The sequence below is a fragment of the Megascapheus bottae genome, chromosome X (assembly GCF_031878675.1).
Source record: "Megascapheus bottae isolate mThoBot1 chromosome X, mThoBot2.hap1, whole genome shotgun sequence".
Taxonomy (NCBI): Eukaryota; Metazoa; Chordata; class Mammalia; order Rodentia; family Geomyidae; genus Megascapheus; species Megascapheus bottae.
The window spans coordinates 55,873,457-55,894,723 of record NC_143547.1 but is presented as its reverse complement, the minus strand read 5'-3'; the positions used below and the strand labels follow the sequence as shown (position 1 = coordinate 55,894,723).

Sequence of the window (21,267 nt, the reverse complement as noted above, 5' to 3'; positions counted from 1 at the left end):
CAAATTCAATGTAGAAAAATAGAGTGACATAATATATAGGTATTCTATGAAGAAACAATCAAACTTTACTGAAATTATGTGCAAGAAAGAGAGAGAGAGAGAGAGAGAGAGAGAGAGAGAGAGAGAGAGAGAGAGAGAGAGAGAGAGAGAGAGAGAGAGAGAGAGAGGGGGGGGGGGAGTTTTAGTCCTACAGCTTAAACTCAGAAACTGAGTGCTATATCTGAGATTTTGCTTAAGGCTGCTAGCCTCTACCACTTGAGCTACAGCTTCTCCTCTGGCTTTTTCGGTGGTTAATTGGAGATATGAGTCTCACCAACTTTCTTGCCCCGACTGGCTTTGAACCCCATTCTCAAATCTCAGCCTCCTAAGAATCTAAGATTACAGGCTTGCCTCATTTGCACCTGGCTGAAATACATTTAGTAAATGAAAACTAAAAAAGATGCAGAGTAAATTGTATCAAATACCAAGGATAGGGAGATTAGTTTTAGAAAACGTGATCACGAAGTTCATCTGGCACACGAAAGGAAAGAGTCAAAAATACTCAGGGTATAATGAGAGTAGTAGCTTGCTGCTGCTCCTAACCTTTAAATAGAATATCACACAGAGTACTGTTAGCCAAGGGCGGTGGGGGGAGGAATTCAAACTTTTAAGGATGATTTTACTTACTGCAAATTGCTTTTTATAAGATTGCAGAGTTGAAAATATGAAGTAAAGGCAGCTTATTTTGAAGATCCATCTGTACATTATGAGGAATTATGTTATATTTGATATGTGGTTTATATTATGGAATGACTCAGAGTAATAAAATATCATCTCATACATCTTTTTAAAGGCTGCTATTAAAAAACTACGAAATCAGGTGGTGTAATAGCATATGTCTGTATTTTCATATTCAAGAGGCTGAAACAAGATCACAAATTTAAGACCAGACTAAGCAACACATTGAGAGAAAAGAAAATGAATGCCATCAAGTGAAACATTTAGTTAAGTACAAGTGAACAAATTTAATCAGTTAACTTTTTAGTTAAGGACTACAGAATAGTTCAATAACATGGGAGAGTTTTTATTTCCAGTCAAGAAGCTTCAATTTATTTGTAGTTTGGGGGTTATTTTTCATGATTTATAGTCAATTTCTTTACTGCAAGGAATAGACTAAAGGACATCAAAAAATCTACCCTATAACTCAAGTGGTAGAGCACTGGCCTTGAGGACAGTGTTCAGGCCCTGAGTTCATGTCCCAGGACTGACAAAAAAGAAAGAAGAAAGAAAGAAAGAAGAAAACTATATCCTACAAGATGTGTAGAATTGAAAAATTAGATTAGTAGAAAAACTGGGGTTCAACAAAAGGCCACTTTTCTTCCCCTTCAAAAATATCAGCATTTTTTCCACCTTGAATTTAAAAGGAGCACTTACTCATGTGCAAAGGTTAAAAAAAAAGCTTCTGATGCCACAGAGCCAGTATGGTTTAGGGAATAAGCCCAATCCTACACCAAAGACACAAAGAAATGGCTGGAGTCTATTTTCTTCCTTTAGGAAGTTTTTCTAGAAAACTACAAAGATGGCTATTTTAATCCTTCCACAAGGTCAGCTAAACTGCCATTTATCACCACTACATGGCACTACCTTCTTCTTGGTCTATTTCATTTTGTTCATTAAGAAGGCACCATTGCCAGCATCTCATGCCTTTAATCCTACCTATTCAGGAGACTGACATCTGAGGATTGCAGTTCAAACCAGCCAGGGCAGTAAAGTTCCCATAAGACTCTTACCTCCAATTAACCACTCAAAACCCAAGTGCAGTTATGGCTCAAGAGTGATGTAATGCTAACCTAGCCTTGGGCAAAAGAGCTCAGGAACAGCACCCAAACCCCGAGTTCAAGTTCCATGACTGACCAAAAAAATGCACCATCCTTCCTTAAGCAAGATCCTTTTGTCTCTTGTGTCACTGTCCACTTGTTCATGTTGGAAAGTGTTTTAGAGCCATTAGTAGAAAGTATTTCACATTTTGTCTCATGGCAGAAAAAAAAAAGTAAAAGCAAACAAAACTACTTTTTTGTTGTTTTAGGACTTTACAAAAAGCTAATCCAGAACTGAGGAGACATGTGAATTGACACTCCAGCCTAATTTGGGAAGCAATTTAATTTTCATTATTTCTCTCACACACAATCACAAAATCTTCACAAACTCCTGGCTCACCTGCTCTTATTCTTTTTCTGAAAGATGAGTAGAAAAGATGAGAATGATGTTATATTGCTCTTCCCAGGAGGAAGAATTCCATAATTATAGTTAAATGGGGTTTTTTTCATTGAACTTACTTAATGGAATCCTACTTGAAATTAACAAGACTCCTTTGCTTTGTGGGACCCAGGAAGTGTTGATTCAAATCCAAATTCAGAAGATGAAAAACTTGCATCCTAGAGCTTCAGATAATATGATTCAGTCAGTTCAGAAACACTGTGCTTCGTATGCCGAACTGTGAAAGGCATCTGAACTCCAGAACAGCTCCCTACGGGCCCAGCAGGAACACAGGGTCTCCCACTTTGTCTCTGGCTTCTCAGAACATAATACTGTCCAAAGAGGGGCGACTTTCCATATAATTTTACTTGGGAAGGGTCACACTGGCAAACTCTTCAGAGTTTCCAGTGGCTCCTTGGTGCTCATGATGCCTGTGTCTGAGTCCACCGTGGGGAGAATGAACCTGGTGCAAGCCATCACCCTCTTTAACTCCACGTCCCCAATCACAACCTGCTTCCAAGAATCCTCTGCAAACACATCACAATTACAATTTTTGGGCCAGAATTTAGACACCTTCACTTTCTTTTGCAACCTGCAGTTCAGATCCGCCAATGATGCCTCGGAGAGTACCAAGAAGGGGCTTGTTTCTGAATAGGCAACCTGGTCCGTGGGCCGGAACAAGTACTTGATTTAATGAAAACTTCGTGGTCTCATATGGGGCTCAAATTGTACTAGGCTGTACCCTGCATTCTCACAGTGGACTCGTGGCAGTTGTTCTGATGGGCAACAGCAGGTCCTGCACGTGGGTGTCTCCCTCACAGGTGGGGGAAATCAGGACCAGGCGCGGCTCCTGGAGAGCAGTAACCATGTTGCCTTCCTCACTGATCACAAGCCAAAACCTGTCCCCAAGGCCGCCAAGGCGCAGCTCCAAGGCCGTGCACTTGGCCGCGTCCACCTGTTATGGTCAGCCCAGGCGGACAGAAGCAGAGAGCATGTCAGAGTTTTTATGCCAAATGAAAGAAATAAAAGGAAATGTCTGCAATATTACATATTTAAAAACAATACTATTAAATAATTGGTAAAATAGTCCCTTAGCTGGCCACCAGTGGAACTTGCCTGTATTCCTGATTGCTAAGGAGGCTGAGGTCTAAGCTAGGTTTTGTTATGCAGTCCAAGATAGGTTTTGAATTTAAGGCCTTTAGTTGTGGACTTACTTGCTCAGCTGTCACTGTTCCAGTGGAGTCATGCTTTCATTCTGGCTTCTTACTAATGATTTTCGTGCTAATACCTTGTACATTTTTCTGCTTGGGCTATCATCAAGCTGGAATCCTCCAGATCTCAACCTCCTGGTTATCAGGAGTTACCTTTCTATGGTGCTTCTGTTTCTACAAGATCTTCGCATGCCATGCAGAAAATTCCCATCACTAGCAATAAACCGAGAAGTGGGAAAGAATGAGTAGGGCATTAATCAAGGCCCTGTGTTTGGGCACAGATGCTTTAGATTAGAGTTATCAGTGCAGTGTGGACAATGAACCAAATGCCATGGGAAGCTAATGACTCAAGTTAAATCTAATGATTCAAGTTATCAGGTATGCAGAATCCCACATTCATATCCACTGACATAAAGTCCCCAAAGCACTTCAACACTATCATTTTCCAAGGTATATTTTTGTGAAGATAGTTATGGAAAGGATAAGGGTAAGGATTTACAAAAGAGAAGACAATATTCAAAAGATATGGAAACAACAGTTTTTTCTTCGTGGTTGTTGTTTTTATTGTGCTATGTGAAGCTATTTCTTTTTTCTTTTCTTTCCCTCCCCTAGGTTTTATCTCCTGTTGGTACTCTATTTGATTTTAGTACCCTGCGTATTGTATATATGCTTATCTGAATTAGGGAAGGGAAGGGGAACAACAAAATGGTGTGACAAAGGGCAAAGGGTGAACCAATGTAACAGCGATACTCACAAGACAATATGTTGGAAATGAACTTTATAACTTGTTGGGGGGGGGAGAGTTGGGCAGAAAGGGAAATTGGAAGAAAAACAAGAGAGGGGTAACAATGTTCTTCTAGAAATGTACTCACTACCTTACATATGTAACTATAACTTCTCTGCACATCACCTTGGCAATAAAATTAAATTCAAAAAAGAAAATATATAAATAAAGCATAGTAAGGTATACTAAGCAGAGAAAAATAGGGAGTTTTTGAACTATGAAAATTTTCATGATTAGTCAGGCACAATACAAATATTTACAGTAGGAAAGGCAAAACATGGAAACACCGAATTGTGGCTACCTACAACCCACTCACACAGTTATGGTGAGGAAATTCACTAGTAAAATATTAGCATGACTATTTTGTGTTAGTGCCACCATATCAAAACCTGTCTGTTATTTTGTGTGCATGTTTGTGTGCGCCTGTCATGTATCCTGAACTCAGGGCCTGGGTACTATACTTGAGCTATTTTGCTCAAGGCTAGTTAGTGCTCTACCACTTTTAGCCACAGTGCCACTTCCAATTTTCTTGGGGTTAATTGGAGATGAGTTTCATGAGGCCTTTCCTGCCTAGGCTGGCTTTGAACCACGTTCCTTAGATCTCAGCTCCTGCGGAGCTAGGATTACAGGCATGAGCCATCGGCACCTGACTTTCACAACCTTTTTACAACACTAAAATAAATTCCCATTATTAAAGAACTCCAAACCAAGTTCTCAGGTCAACTGCTGATATACCTTATGTAGTTCCTTTGCTCTCCCCAGAATAGGCATTTGGAATCTGGAGTTCAAAATAAATTAACTCAATGCAGTAGGACTTCTCTAATAGTTGACATTTTAAAAAAGAAATCTCACTACCAAACATGTTGGGGATCAGATAGTTCAATTCAATGGCAGATGCTAGATTCGCTGTTGTATCTTAAACCTTTCTTTTCACATAACAGGCTTATTTTCATTGTTTTAGGCCAAGACCTAATGGAATACTACTATTCCATTCATACCTGTTATGAAAGAATGTGTCCACTATGTGTGAGACAGTGTACTGCACTCTTTAGGGGCTCTACATTTGAATTTCAGTTCTCTCTTTATAAATCCAAAAGTGAATCAATTTCTCTTTCACTCTATTTGTTCAAATTCAATATGAGGCTACTTCATAAAACTACTTATTATAATTCTTGTTATGTGAGAAATGTTCAATAAGTAGTAATCTTTTCAGTTTATTTTTGATGGTAAGATCTAGGAAGGTGCTATTAATAATGTTAATAGAAAATAAATCACCAAGATGATAGATTGATATAGAAATTAATGAATAGGGATGGAGAATAAAGAGGAATAGGAAAAAGGAAACAGTAAGGCCAGAGCAGAAGTGGAAGATCAGACTGCTTGTGATAAATAGGGAAGCTGGGGGAAAATTACTTTATCTGAAAAATAAGTGACAACTGAAAATGTAGGGCTAACAGCAGGTTGCAAAATGTAAGAGATAAATTTATCAAAGGAGTCCTATGCATAAAATAGATGGAATTACCAATTTTTATTTATTTATTTATTTATTTTTGACAGTCCTGGGGCTTGAAATCAGGGCCTGAGCACTGCCCTTGGGCTTCTTCCTAAGGCTAGCACTTTGCCACATGAGCCACAGCAACACTTCCAGCTTTTTTTCTAAGTATGTGGTACCAAGGAATCAAACACGGGTCTTGGTGCATGATAGGCAAGCACTCTACCACTAGGCCAAACTCCTGGCCCGATGTTATTACTAATTTTTAAATATTGTGGTCATGTTTATGACAAGCTCTTCCTTAAATATGTGTAAGTTTGTTAAGTAGATTCTCATGACCATGACCTATTATGGTTTTGTTTCTCTATCTTTCCTCCAGCTCTTATATGATTGCATTGCTTTCTTTGGTTTTGCCTGTCATATTTCATAGGATTACAAAGTGGGTAAGAGCTGATGGACAGGAGGGAAAGTATTAGTTTTCCCAGTAAAAGGGGAATTGGGGACAAGGGCATATTTAGTGTTTGTGTTGACCATTGCATGATACAATGATTCAATGAGGGATCAACCACAAAGGTTGACAATGACTAAGTATGTATGTGTGTGATGCTGAACAACCAACTGTAACAAAACTCAGGGAAAATACTACTCTATTTTTAAACTTACCATATCATAGTCACTTTCGAACATCAGAAAACAGTGAAAATATAATTTAATTAGTCTTTGAGTTTGTCCACACAATTAGCATTTTAAGCCAATATTGTCCTGGGATCTGGGTAAACAGAGACATTTCTTAATCATATCTAACATTCATTTGTTGTTTGTGACTGCTATTCATTCTTAGCAACCCTGAGATGAACTCACAATTAGATTGTCACATTTTGGGAAAAAATATGCTCAGTAATCATATGCATATACTGTTTCTGACAAAAAAAGATGCAAATACAATTACAAAGAATTCTGTTGGATTAAATATTGGAAGTTTGAAATATCTGTATATCTGCACAAGGAGTGTTTCTTCACATTTTAAGAAATGATTGTCAAATGCAATAAATGTATAATTCTTTGCTTTTATGGAAATCTATTTAAACATCATTATGGAACTTTTATCATTTGGTATCTCTGCTTTAGTTTCTAATAAATGATAGTCCCTTAAAAGTCATTAAATGTTTGATACTTCTGAATGATTTTACAAAGCTATTTGATGGCTTTATCTACCATTTCATTCCTGTAATATATACACAAACTAGGAGTCACACAAAAATGACATTGTTGCTTTGATGTATTACCATATTATAGACATCAATAATTCCCAAAGCCCATCCTAGTTGTGGTGATTGAAATTTCCAGGATGATACCAATGGCACTTAAAAGATTTGAAAAAGTGATAGATTGTAAAGGCTGTACTTTAGCAATCTAATTCAGTGCCATACAGACATGAAATAACTCACCACTGTACCCTGGTAAGTAATCAAACAGCTTAACTGACATTTTAAAAACTTGAACTCCTGTTGAATGATTCTCAGAGGACAAGAATGGGATTTGTGGTATTCAAACATAGATACAAGCTAAAATGGAAAAAGTATCCCCACATTATGCATATAAGTAAAGATTACTTAAAGAGCTAAAATTTCTATACTGCCAGAGCATCGCATTCATCACGGCTTTGAAAATTATAAAGTAGGTGAGGTTTATATTTGGGAAAAAAGTAGGTATATTTCTCTTAAAGTTTGAGATTCTTTCTTTTTTAATAAATGAGATGCAGTTGAATCTTTTTCAGCATTTTCATCTGACCACAGCAGTAACAACACAGTTACCAAAAAACCAAAAAGTTCAAATGACAATATTTTACCTATATTTTCTTGAAAATAACATGTGTATAAATTGTAAATGTGCTTTGCTTATATAACTTCTATTTGTATAATATTTTTTAATTTAACTGCTTTAATTACTTTGTAAGGCATGGATCGAAATGGCTCTCCCTTTATTTTCTCATTTCCAAAATAATTTATTATTAGGTAGAAAATTTAATGGCATGTAGCATATGTACCAAATTCCAAATTTCAGAATCAGGCATTTGACACATATAATGAAATAACTAATTTTCGTTTCTTTTATGGCCATAGATGCTGAATATCAATTCATGTATTGATTAGCTATTCCTACTTCTTCTGAGAATTCTCTTTTTAGCTCATGTATTAATAAGGTGGTTTATTTTTTTGAGGATTTTTTTTGGTTGAGTTAATTATTGGATCTTTCAGTATATGAAAATAGCTATTATTTATATTCTAAATAGGAGAAAAGAGATTTTCTATCTATTTCCTAAAATATTCTGGATACTTACACATCTGTGCTTTTAAGACTTGCTTTGCTCAATTGCCAAACTGAGAATAAAGGTCCTAATATAAGTCATCATTCAGTCACACTCATAAATAGTTCAATTCTATACTAAATGTTATTTTTCTTTATCATTGATAAAGTAGACAGAATGAATTATAGTTGTCTCAAAAGTATCCATTGATAATTTATTTATTGAATATCTAACTTAAAAAGTGCCACTATTTGAAGTAAACTGTTTTACAAATACAGAAGCTATGATGTTTTTCTCCTAAGCTATTTACATTTCTCTACCATAACAATGCTACAAAATTATCATTAGTTGCTCCAAGATGGATTTATTATTGTAAATTTCACATTTTAAAGTAAAATCAGTCTTTATAGCCATTCTCAAAGAAAATGTACAAATATTAATAAAAAATATTGTATTATTTGTAAGAAAATGACACAAAGGGTGAACCAATGTAACAGCAATAATGACAAGACAATATGATGAAAAAAAAGACTTTACAACTTGGGAGGAGACGGGGGATGCAATGTGGGAAATGGGTACCAATGTTCACGAAGTAATATACTCATTACTTTATCAATGTAACTGTAACCCCTCTGTACATAACCTTGATAATAAAATAAAATTAAAAGAAGAGAAAATGCCTATGATATGGATAGTCATTTTGACTGTATATTAAAAAATTACGAAGATTTTCTTTTAACGATACATACTTCCAAATCTTCTTACCTCAGCTTCTAGAATCAATGTCAATAAAATTTGTGCTGGTGTATTGGAACATTTATTTTTTATAAAAAGCTCATGAAGCTAATAATTTTAAGTTATTCTATTATAAGAAATTACTGGTACTATGGTACTTTCTTAAGAAGCCTATTATATTTTTTTCACTGTCCATAAATACAACACATAAAATCTCATTACACAATGCTTTATTAACATCAGAAGACAGTCTTATGACATGATCTACAGTTGATTGATTTTCCTGAAAGCCACTTTAATACTGAGAAAGAAGATTTTTCTTCTCCACAAAGAATGACAGAATATAATAAATCATTTCTTCCATCATCATACTTAGCAATGATGTTGAGCCTATCGGTACAAGAACCTGAAGCAGGGGATGATTCTTTGTACTAAAAAAATAAAATATGAGAAAATGGCTTTCTCAGTTTTGGAACCATCCAGCACTACAAATATATACATATATATATATATACATATATAGAATCACTAAATTATTGTGAATTATGTGAAAATAATTTGAACTTGGCTAACATTCTAAAGTGCTCTGTAAAGCTTTTTATCTTTCCTTTGGAACCTGAGTCAGATTGAGCAATGAATAACTATCTTAATTCATTAAATATGTTTTACAATATATTTTAGACTGAGGAACTTAAAAACAATAGAAATTTATCGCTCACAGTTCAAGTGTCCTCTTTAAAGGTCTCCTTTTTAAATTATGTTTTTATTATCTATAAGTAGTTGTGTAAAAGGAGTACCATCTAGAATGTAAGTTTGTAAATTCAATTCATTTTGATCAATATCACCCCTTACATGTTCGCCCCCATTCCTCCCGTCCTCATCCTCACATAAATATTGAATCTTAGATATGCATTTCCCCACTTTCTTTTTGTCTATTGTCTGCCCCCCAACCCAACACAAGTTCCAGCTTCCTGGTATTCATTTCATTAGACTGAGTGAGTTGTTTTTAGGGAGTTACATAATTTGTAATCTCTCCTTCATATTCTATACTTTAGTTAATATGTTCATGCACATGTATATGAGCCTATAAGTGTTTTTTGTATATACATATATATATATATATATATATATATATTGCCAGTCCTGGGCTTGAGCTCAGGGCCTGAGCCCTGTCCTTGGACTTTCTCAAGGCTAGCACTCTACCACTTGAGCCTCAGCACCATTTCCGGCTTTTGTCTATGTATGTGGTACCAAGGAATCGAACCTGGGTCTTCGTGCATGCTAGGCAAGCACTTTAACCATTAGGCCAAACTCCCGGCCCCGCTTTTGTATATATTTTATATTGGGTCTAACTTCCACACATGAGAGAAAATCTTTTTCCTTTGTTTTGGTGGGCCTGACTTACATAGATTTAGAACATACTTAAAATTAAGCTGAGAGTTTGTATGTCATAGATACATATCAATCTATATAACATTATGTCTATAGAGTATATATCCCATCATAGATTTTATGTCTATGTAGTTATATTTATATATCCAAGTTCATGTCAATAACCTTGGGTACGTAATATTGAGTCATCATCCTTGTACTAATTGGATCTAATATCCACATAAGATGGTGATCTCTTGCTCTGTATTTATATGGTAGGAGGGGCAAACAAATTCCTTTGTACCTCTTTCATAAGGACTCTGCCCAAATGTTCTAATCATCTCTTAAAACCTTCTAACTTTTCATGTCATTGCATTGTGGATTTTTCAGGGAACACATTTAGTCCACAGTAATAAAGTATTTCACAATTTAAAAATTATCTTTATACTTAAAGATAATTGGATAGAGGGATTTCAACTCGCCATGTCAGTTTGTGATTACCATGAGTCTTCTATCTAAAAGTTATATCTATGCAAATATGACTGATATGTACCCAGAACCTAATAATTTTAAGTAATATAAGATATTGACAATATAATGAAATGGTCATCAGACATTACCAAGTTTTGAATAAAAGTTTTTTAAAAATTAAATTCTAGTATGCCTTCTAAATTTAAGAGATATATGAAATTATTACCATGAGTGAAGGAAAAGATTCATCATCTTCAAATTTTTCCTTTGTCCATCGTACTTGCTATATTAAGTTCACGTTGTCAAGTATTAAGAAACAGGAGCACGGGAAAATTTTAAGAGGTATTTAGGTTATGAGAGCTGTACCCTCATTAGTGGATTAATGGATCAAGAAGCTATCTGAAGTGTGAGTCTGCTATAAAAGCAAGTGTGACTCTTAATGGCTTGTAAGGCCTTTCTTCAACTTGCAGCTCTGCAGTTTGGTTTTCATCATTGGTTTTAGTAGCCTCAAAGTATAGTTCTTTTTTGTTTTTCCGTTGGTCATGGGGCTTAAACTCTGGGCCTGGGTGCTGTCCCTGAGCTCTTCACCTCATGGATACCTCCCTATCCCTGGAGCCACAGCACCACTTCTGGTTTTCCAGTGGTTGATTAGAAATGAGTCCCACAGACTTAAAAATGATGTCATGTTCCCCTCCAAAGGGAAAGAGAGAGAGAGAGAGAGAGAGAGAGAGAGAGAGAGAGAGAGAGAGAGAGAGAGAGAGAGAGAGAGAGAGAGAGAGAGAGAGGCTGACTCATGGACTTTAGAGCCCGAGCTGGCCATGAACAGCGATCCTCAGATCTCATTCTCCTGAGAAGCTAGCATTACAGGTGTGAGCCAACATGCTCGGCCTCAAATGTATACTCTTTATAAATGATCTTCACTTTGATATTCTGCTATATCAAGACATCACAATCAAAGAGCACATCTGAGAGATAAGGATATGGAAAGCATATCCTTGAACAAAATCAATAAATCAAGAACATATAATGAATAGTCTATTTTCAGAAAGCCTTTTGAATCCATAAAGTATTTTCAAATTCAAGAACTTTTTTTTTTAAACACTCACCTCCAAATACCCAAGTTTAGCCAATCAGAAAAGAAAAAAAAATATTGTGTCCTGACAGGTAGTTTGATCTGGGAGTTAAGTGATATAAATTAGATGCATAGAAACATGTTTGCCTTTTCACATAAATTCCAGGCTAACCTCCACACAGTACATCAATTTCAGAAAACAAACCTTATTGTGATCTTTTCCCTACTGGGTATTTAGTAAACAATTCATACTTCTGACTCTTCTGTTTAGTCAGGACTCCATGTGAATAACATGTGTAACAAATAAATTATCTTTAATTTCGGGTCTATGGGAACAGATCTCATTTGTCTTCAGTAATTTCTCTCTCCTCCATTAATGGTTTGTGGTTCTGTGAAAAGCTTCCACTCTCACTTCTAGAATATTAAAGAATTGCATGGTTCAGAAGCCAGTCCAACTTCCTGAGCACTTTAGTGTTACTATACTGAGTCTTCAGCCTACTTAAGAAGTAAAATAGTATTCCCCACTCATAACAGCATATTGTTTGGGAAATAGAAGGTGGTCAAATTAATTTAGAATTTAAAATAAGATGTATGTTTTTGTAGGCTCTTGACATCTCCTTTACAGCAAAGCCTAATTCTGCTTAATTGAACTACATTTTTTCTATTATAGTTAAAGTTAGTGTTGACAGCTGGGTTAGATAATTGTATTCACTTTTGTAATTAAATGTTGAAATTACTTCTGGTTTAAAGAAAATGTATAATTTGAAACAATTTGATTTTCCCTATTTCCTCCATTTCTTCTGCTTCAAAACTAATCCAGCAATTTTTCAACACAGAAGTTGCTTCACAGCAACAATACTAGGATCATATGAGCTTGGAACATACCACAAACCTTTATGAAGAAACTAGAGCTCTAGGTTTTCATTTTGCATGTAAGGAGCATTGAAGTTGCTATGGATAAAGTTTTAAACTCAGTTTGTAATTGACCAAACAGTGTTTCGAAATTGGAATTTATTAACTACTAAAGGCTCAACCTGGACTCTTAGTCTTAAAAATCCCAAGAGTCATTGAAGGTCTCCATATTTTTGTGAGTTTTATCCTCAAAAACTTAACCAGATTTCCACAGTTAATATGTGAGAACCCTTCTTCATGTTTTTAGCCAGAGGAAGAGAAGTAGAAAGCGACATTTCCAAAGAAGTCACAATATTCTGCCCTTTGTAAAGCTGCCCTTAAGAGAAACTGTTTACCATATCATAACCTGCTGGAGGCTTATAAGAGCCCAATTGTTCCTGAGATATATTCAACCACCATCATGCTATCAATTTTCCCTATGAGAGTAAGAAAACATCTTTCTTCAGACTCGCCACCTATTATGTCCCACTTAAGGTGATTTAAAAAAATGAGAACTATCTGTGAATTTCAAATGAGAAATATAGGCTTACTAAAAGCCTGAATTCTAGTAAAAATAAAAACCTGTTTCCCACTATCTACATCCATCAACAGATCACTTAGGGTCTATTTAGAGCATATCTTCTTACTCAGAACATCTTGCGAAGCTAGAAAAAATTTTCAATACATATTAAGGGTGAAAAAAACCATTGTTTGGGGCCTGATATGGTGGCTGATACCTGTATTCTCATCTATTTTGGAAGTGGGGATCAGTATAATCACAGCTAAAAGTCAAACCAGACAAAATTTCATGAGACTCATTCTAATCAACAATTCAAACATATCGAAACATTTATACTACTCAAAAGTAACCTAATGTTAATAAATTGTAATATATACGGAAAAGGTTATATGAAAAGACATGGAGGAAAATCAAACTCATTGCAATTTAGATGAATAAAATCTGAAAAAACTACAATTTTCTTTGTTCTAATAATGCAATATTTTAGAAAAGTCAAAACTATGGGAATAGTAAAAGGCTCAATTATTGGTAGGAATTTTGGGGAAGAATATCATGGGTAAGTGGACCATTAGTACATTTTAGGAGAGTATAACTATTCTGCATGATGGTATAATGGTAGATTTATATCTGTATTTTTCCAAACTGTAGAACATGCAACATGAATAATGAGTTTTAATACAAGGTAGGGATTTGGATGATAATGCACAAGTATGAATTGATTATCTATTATGATAAGTATATTATTGGGATGAAATATGTATATATGATATAACTCTGTACTTTCCACTGAATTTTATTGTAAACTTAAAACGTTTCTTCAATTAGATTTTATTAAAAGTAAAAGGTTACCAATAAATGTTTACTTAGGATACTAGCCTCATAGAGAGCCAGATGATGTATTGAAAAAAAGATTCAAATATAATACTAATAGTGGTTAGCCCTTCTGAAGATGTATTCCATCATTTAAACATTATTAAATAAATTACATTATCATTTTGCTTGGATTTTGACCTGAAAATAGAGCATATTATTTAGGTATTTATCCATGATTATAAAAATGATTGTAGTCAATGTGAGTTTTCCTTCTTCAATATGATAGCTCATGTAATTATCAATATTTAAAGAAAAGCCTCAGTATTTTTAGAATACCTATCATTTTAAGGGTTTTCTAAAAGAATGATAGAAAAATCAATTTGTTTTTCCATTACAATATGAAAGGGGGAAGATAGTAATCATGTTAAGAAATGTCAAAATCAACTAGGAATATTGCTCTATTATTCATGCATTTGATCTGGGATACATTAAAACATGATTCAAAGATATAAGGAAAAGGTATTATATGACTGAAATTGCCAAAACAGGCCTTGTTTTAGACATGTTTCTGTAATCCAGTACAGACTGTATTTAAGCTAGATCTCATCTTTCTCTCAGAATATATGCCCAACATCAAACATCTTGTAAATATTTTTGTGTGTATGTTTCACATAAATATTTGTGTGTATATGTGTTTGTGAATATATGTTGGTATGTACACATATATACACATGTATACTATTGCATAATGACTACGAGTCTTTCTTTTGTTTTTATAATATTTTAGACTTAGAAGTGTTGATGGCCCAATATCATTTTTTTATTTCTGGGTAATGTATAGAGAGCTTACAGTTATATTCATCAAGCACAAAAATTGATTTCATGTCTAAAAATCAGCAGTCGTTTAGAATTTGACCATTAAGTTCCTCATAGTTATATAAAAATCACTCTATAAAAATATATAAGCATTCTGTGTCATCTGTATCTGTGAGTGTCTTTTAACTTCTTGTCCATAAAAGAAATTTTGAAATGTAGAATTATGGAGTTGGGGATGGTGTATGTATAAAACTTTTATTAACTCATATTTAAAATATATTTTTCTATCAAATAACAATGAATAAATGTGTGCTTAGTCATTAAAAAATGTGCATGTGTACCACAATTTCCCAGACATTCTTTGCTTTTAGTAAAATTTAGATTACCAGACAAAAATTTTTCTCGCAATTGGTTGAGGTTACAATTATGATTTACACAAAAGATACGTTTTGGAAAATGGTACTCTATTATGCTAATAACTAGTAGCCATATGTTTTGCTTGTATGAAGCAAACATATAATTTGTAAACTCAAAATATTTAGCTAGGAATATATATCAGAAGATTTTTCCACAATTAGGATGTCAAACAAGTAATGTATGCTTTTGGAGCTGTATAATTCCCTATGACTTGGTCTGCCACTGGCATTATGTTACAAAAAGAAAATGCCTGCATATATTATTTCTACTAAGCTACTATGATGCAGTTAAGTCAATTACAAAATTTATTGGAAATAATCGCATATAGACTCTTTAACGTTTATTGCAAAATTGAGAGTAGTATAGTGCATAAGTAGCTATATTAACTAGAAAGAAATTAGTATTGAAATTTCAAAAATAGTTATTGAATTTTGGAATCTAGAAGGTAATGAAAATACTTAAATAGGCCATGTTGGAAAATAATATAGTAAGTTCCCCTAAAGAGTATATTTTATAGCATTGTGAAAGATTTGAGAGACCTAGTCAATTATCAAACGATAGCATCTAAAGAAGTTTAATATTTTGTATGTTTGTTAAGTTATTTTACTTTGAAATGTTCTTTCTTTAACCGAGATTTGAAAGGTCAATATATAAAATAGATGCTTTTCCCTCAAGAGGGATAAAGGCAAATAAGATGGTAAAAGGGCTTGTAGATAGCAAATCAAGTTGACATTTTTATAGTTAACATGTAGGTGTAGTGCAAAGTCATAACGAGAATGTGTACTGATTCCACAGAAAAATGAATGTGCTAATGCACTTGATAACTAGATTTTATAAGTGGAAAAAATGAATTTGAGGGCCAGGAGCATAGCCTAGTGGCAGAGTGCTTGCCTAGCATTCATAAAGCCTTGGGTTCGATTCCTCGATACCACATACACAGAAAAAGTCGGAGGTGGTGCTGTGGCTCCAGTGGTAGAGTGCTAACCTTGAGCAAAAATTGTCCAAGTACAGCGCACAGGCTCTAAGTTCAAGCTCCAGGACTTACCCCCACACACACACCAAAAAAAGGAACATTAAGCCAGATGCCGTAGCTCATGCCTGTAATCCTAGCTACTCAAGAGGCTAAGATGTGAGGATTAAGGTTCAAAGCCAGTCCCGGCACGAAAAACCATGTAACTCTTATCTCCAATTAACCACCAGAAAATCAGAAGTGGTATTGTGACTCAAGGAGTAGGGCAATAGTTTTGAGCTGAAGAGCTCAGGGACAGCGCCCAGGCCGAGTCCAAGCCCCATGACCAACAAAAACAAACAACAAGCAAATAAATAGATAGATAAATAAACAAGTAAAATGAATCTGGGTCAAATCTAAGCTTTAAGCCCATTCTGAAAGATTATCTTCAAGTTCATGATCTTTTCACCAAAGTAAACAAAAAGGTGAATATCATAGGCAATGATAATCACCCTGATGGCATGTATAGTTTAGCAGGAAAAAAAAATTGAACAATAAAATTAAGAAATAATGTGGGGTATGGCCAAGCAAATACCTCTGGAAAAAAGCTATTTAGGAAAAACAAATATCTAATATAATACAGGTGTTGAGGTGAGTATGTTATTCCCAAATTATGGACTTAATGGAAGCAGTAAGGATGAACCTAGTAAAAGGTAATGTTTAAGAGAAATGAGACAGGAAGAGTAAAGATACCATGATGGAAATGGTAGGCCATTGCAAAGACTTAAGACCTTCCCTCAGAAAAAAGCAGTTTGGCTGAGAAGTGACATGATCTGACTCATTAACTGTGTCCCTCTGCAGTATAAAGGAATGTATACAGAAATGAAGATAATTATAGCTTTTCATACATAAAATGATAGTTTCACCAACTAAGGTGAGAATAAAAATGAAATGGAATTGAAAAATGAAATGAAATTCAGAACATTTAAAGTTGCAGATAAGATTTTCAAAAAATACACAATGAAAGGTTACTGAAGATGCTTAACCTCAGCAATGTGAAGGGGAGAATCATCATAAAATGATCTGTAGAGGGTTATATAGGTTATGAGGTAAAGACCAGGTGTTCAGTTTTGCATATATTCAATTCGAGTGTCTATTAGATATAAATTCAGTATTTTTATTGTGATACAAGGAATCACTTCATTACTGGATTGTTACAACTCAGTTTTCTGTGGCAATTCACATTCAGAATGTATTAACATATTAATATAAGTACAATGTGTTATATAAAATATTTTAGTCACATCTGGGATTCATTTAGGACAATAAGGGACATCAAACATGCATATTTAAACGTTGAACTATCGCATTGCATGTTATTCAATTTTAAAAAGGTAATATAGTGCATAGATAATTTTGTAGTGTTATTACAAAGTGTTCTGAATTATTTTATATTTCAAATGCAAATCTACAGACCTTAATCCACTGAAGAGATTCTGTAAAAATATTTTGATTGCTGTGGACAACGTGTATTAAATAAAGTGTCCCATTGAGTTTTTCATTGTTATCTGTATAAGTTTGGAGTGAGTCATCCTGGATTTTGTAACAAGTGAAAAATGTAATTTGACATTTTTAATATGAAGACCATAATGGTATTTAAAGATGAACTTGAGCTCTGCTAATTCTATTAAACTACAGCCTGCCAATGAGCTATAAAGTCTAATTAATCATTTTGTCAGATTTGCTTTCTGAAGCTAGTCAATATAAATTTGAATAAATAGGAAGCAGCTGACCCAGGATCCTTTGAATATTCTGAATAGAGATGTAGCAGCTGTAAAATATTGTATCTGTAGTCTATATAACAACACATCTATGTCTCAGCCACCCATTCTGATTTATGGGATATGTGCTTTGCCACTTTAAATGTGCTACTAAGTGAGGACTAGGTCATTTTTAACATAAATATTTTACAAATTTTCATGTCCTATCATGTAAAAGTACATTTAAGATAAACAAATTTAACTGAAAATTTTTGTAGATGACATTGTTCAGTGACTTGTCACATCCAAATACATCAAAATGCCCGTGTATCAAAGTAATACAGAGTGACGGATGATATTCAAGCAGTAGTAATGCCCCTTAATGAGATGTGTCAGCATTTTTATTGGTCACTTTCAAGGAAGGCTTATTTGTTTAAAGGTGTTCATAGTAGACAATAAAATGGAACAAAAGATTCATGCTATTTAAATAAATTTGCATAAGACAAACCACTTACCACTTCATAGTAGGATTGTCACCAATGCATACTAATTATAAAAAATTTACAGACTTGGCCTTCCTGCATTCCTGTTCTGTCCTTGTTTTTATTTTAATGTACAATGCAGAGCAAGGACCGAAAAACAAATACACTATTTTTTTCTGCCAACATGTAATAAAAACAATATGCTCCCTTTACAGTTGCTAGGGAAAAAATATGTAAGATTTTGGTCTTATAATGCAACAGCTATTCTTACAAGTTCTCTGAAATCAACATTTGGGTCTGTTTTGAGAATGAGCTACTAAATTATATTATAGAGAACTAGAAACAGGGTTGTTTTAGGCCACAACCAATTTTAATAACTCTGAGTCAGCTTAACATTGGTGACAATAGCCCAATCATCTACAATTGCTTTTTGTCCAGATAGAAAATACTTTTGCCAGATTGTGGATCACTTTTGCCAGATATAGGGAACAAATTGTCCATTTCAAGATTCTGAGAGAAGAGAGTAACATATGGTTTAACCAGAGTTTGAATTTCACTGATATTTGATTGATTTGTACATGAGATTGTAATTTGGTGCATGGTATTGTGCCATTATACTACCTCTGATTTGGTTCTAAGCTTTTCATAATGAAAAGAAAAAATGGGGTATTTATCGGAAAACAATGAGCTTCAGTTTTAAGTTCCTAAAAATGTAAAAATGTCTCTTCATATACTAATATACAAAATAGTGATTAGAAATTCAGATTGAACAATAAGTTTCTGCATATGTATGACTACTTCTGAAAATGCTCCATGATTATAACAAGTGCCAAAGGTGTTTTCTTTAATAAAGTATCCCTCCTCACATGTACCTCAAAGCCCTAAGAAAGCATGGGCACACACAGACAAAGTAAACAGACATTTGCTGAAGATACAGGCTGGTCATATAGTTCCCTTTCTTATGCAAAGGAAGTGAAAAATCTGACTTGTAGAGAAAACTTACTTCTGAGAAATCAGGGCACTTGCACAATTAGTCTTGGCCATGTTCTTCAGAATTAGTGCATGGGATGAATTTGGAAAAAATTTAGGAAACAGGTTAGAAAAATCTTAAATTCCGTAAATGGCATTTCATGGGTGATTCTGGTTTAAACTCAGATCAGAATGCAGATGGCAATGCACATAGCAATGACTGCTCATAATATTTCAGTTGGAAATGACGAACATATTGGGAATTAGACTAAAAGCTGTCTCTGTTACATAGTGTCAAATAAGTTGTGTACATAATTTTTCCATGCCCTGAAATTCTGGGGGTGGCTAAGTTTGAAAGCAACAGACTAGTGAACTGGGTGGAGGAAATTTCAAGACAGTACAGTATTCAACCTATGGCATGCATATTGTTTGCTTACTAGTTTTACTCACATCTGTAGTAAAAATTAGGAACACAAAAAAGACAGCACTATTTGAAACAGTTTTCAGTTTAGCCAAGGAATGGTGTGTAAAGATGAGGGCAAGAAATGCTGTGCTTGCTGAAGAAATTAATGCCATTAAAAAGGCGTTTATTTCACCTGGGACAGTGTGAAAGATGACTTGAGAGCATCTTAGGATTGCTCAGTCCCAATAATTGGTTATTGGAAAGATCATTCAAAGAGAGAGTTTGGTAGTATGCTGCTTGTACAGGGTCCTCTAGGAAAATGATTTCCTATGTTCAGCCATTAAGGCTCTCCGTGGCCAATTCACCATTGTTCCTGCCCTCATAAGTACTGCCTTCCTAGAAGAAGCCATGTGGCTCTCAAGAACAGGGCCAGCAAAGCCAAGTGTGGGTGGAGAGGTTTTCCTAAGCCATTTGGAGCTCACATCATGACACCATGCTTTTCACCGTGAACATGATGCTAAAGGATTTATTACGTTTTCCCTGCAGCATCAGTGCTCATTCGGTCTCCTTCCATCTTTCTATTCTATTCCTCCTTTTTTCTTTTCTATTCTTTTCTCTTTTTTTTCTGGGTTGTGGGCCTTGAATTCAGGATCTGAGCAGTGTCCCTGAACAATTTTTGCTCCATGCTAGTGCTCTATCACTTTGAGCCACAGCTTCACCTCTGGTTTTCTGGTGCTTATATGGAGGTAAGAGTCTCATAAATTTTCCTGCCCAGATTGGGTTACTGGAGTGACACAGGTGCCCTGCTATCCCTCCTCTTTGAAATGGGAATGCTCCAATTTGCTTCTTCCCAGATTGTAGGCAGTACATATTGTTGTCTTGGAACCCTTTCTTTTCTTCCTTTATTTTTTTCATTTTTATTGTAAAGGTAATGTACAGAGTGGTTACAATTACATAAGTTAGGTAATGAATACATCTCTTTTTGAACAGTTTCACCCTCTCCTTTGCTTTCTCCCAGATATTCCCTCACACCCCCCAACACAATTTGTATAGTTCATTTTCAATACAGCATCTAGTTAGTATCTATGCTGCAATTATTCCTCCTTTATCCCACCATTTCTGTGCTTCCCATTATCCTCCCCCAAACAGTTATACTTACATACAAAAGGTACAGAAATAAAAAATAGCAGTGGCAATTAAAGAAAACTTCTTTGCTTTTCTGGAATTAGTTCCAGAATTTTAGAGACTTCATTCTTTTGGTATCAATAAATATTTGTTCTTAATAATGGTTAAATGTGTAATGGTTTATTTCAGTACTTTTTTATTTTATTTATTTTTTATTGTAATTAATAAAAGGGTTACATGACATTTGCCAGGTAGAAGGTGCATTAATTCACATATATTGATACCCTTTAACATGTCTTGGTCCCCATTACCCTCCCCTCTACCCCACCTCCCGTCTTGGTTTTCCCCCCTTCCCTATCCAATTTCAAATAACCAAATACAAATAAATCCAATATATCAGATAACAAAGTGAGATACTATAACAATATGAGATAATCAAGGGA

The 21,267-nt window shown here is 34.7% G+C and overlaps 1 pseudogene; it reads right to left on the bottom strand.

Moving 5' to 3' along the window:
* Positions 1-2,506: 2,506 nt before the first annotated feature.
* The window catches only part of LOC150041128 (mitochondrial amidoxime-reducing component 1 pseudogene), a 37,489-nt pseudogene continuing 18,728 nt past the window's right edge, over positions 2,507-21,267 (bottom strand).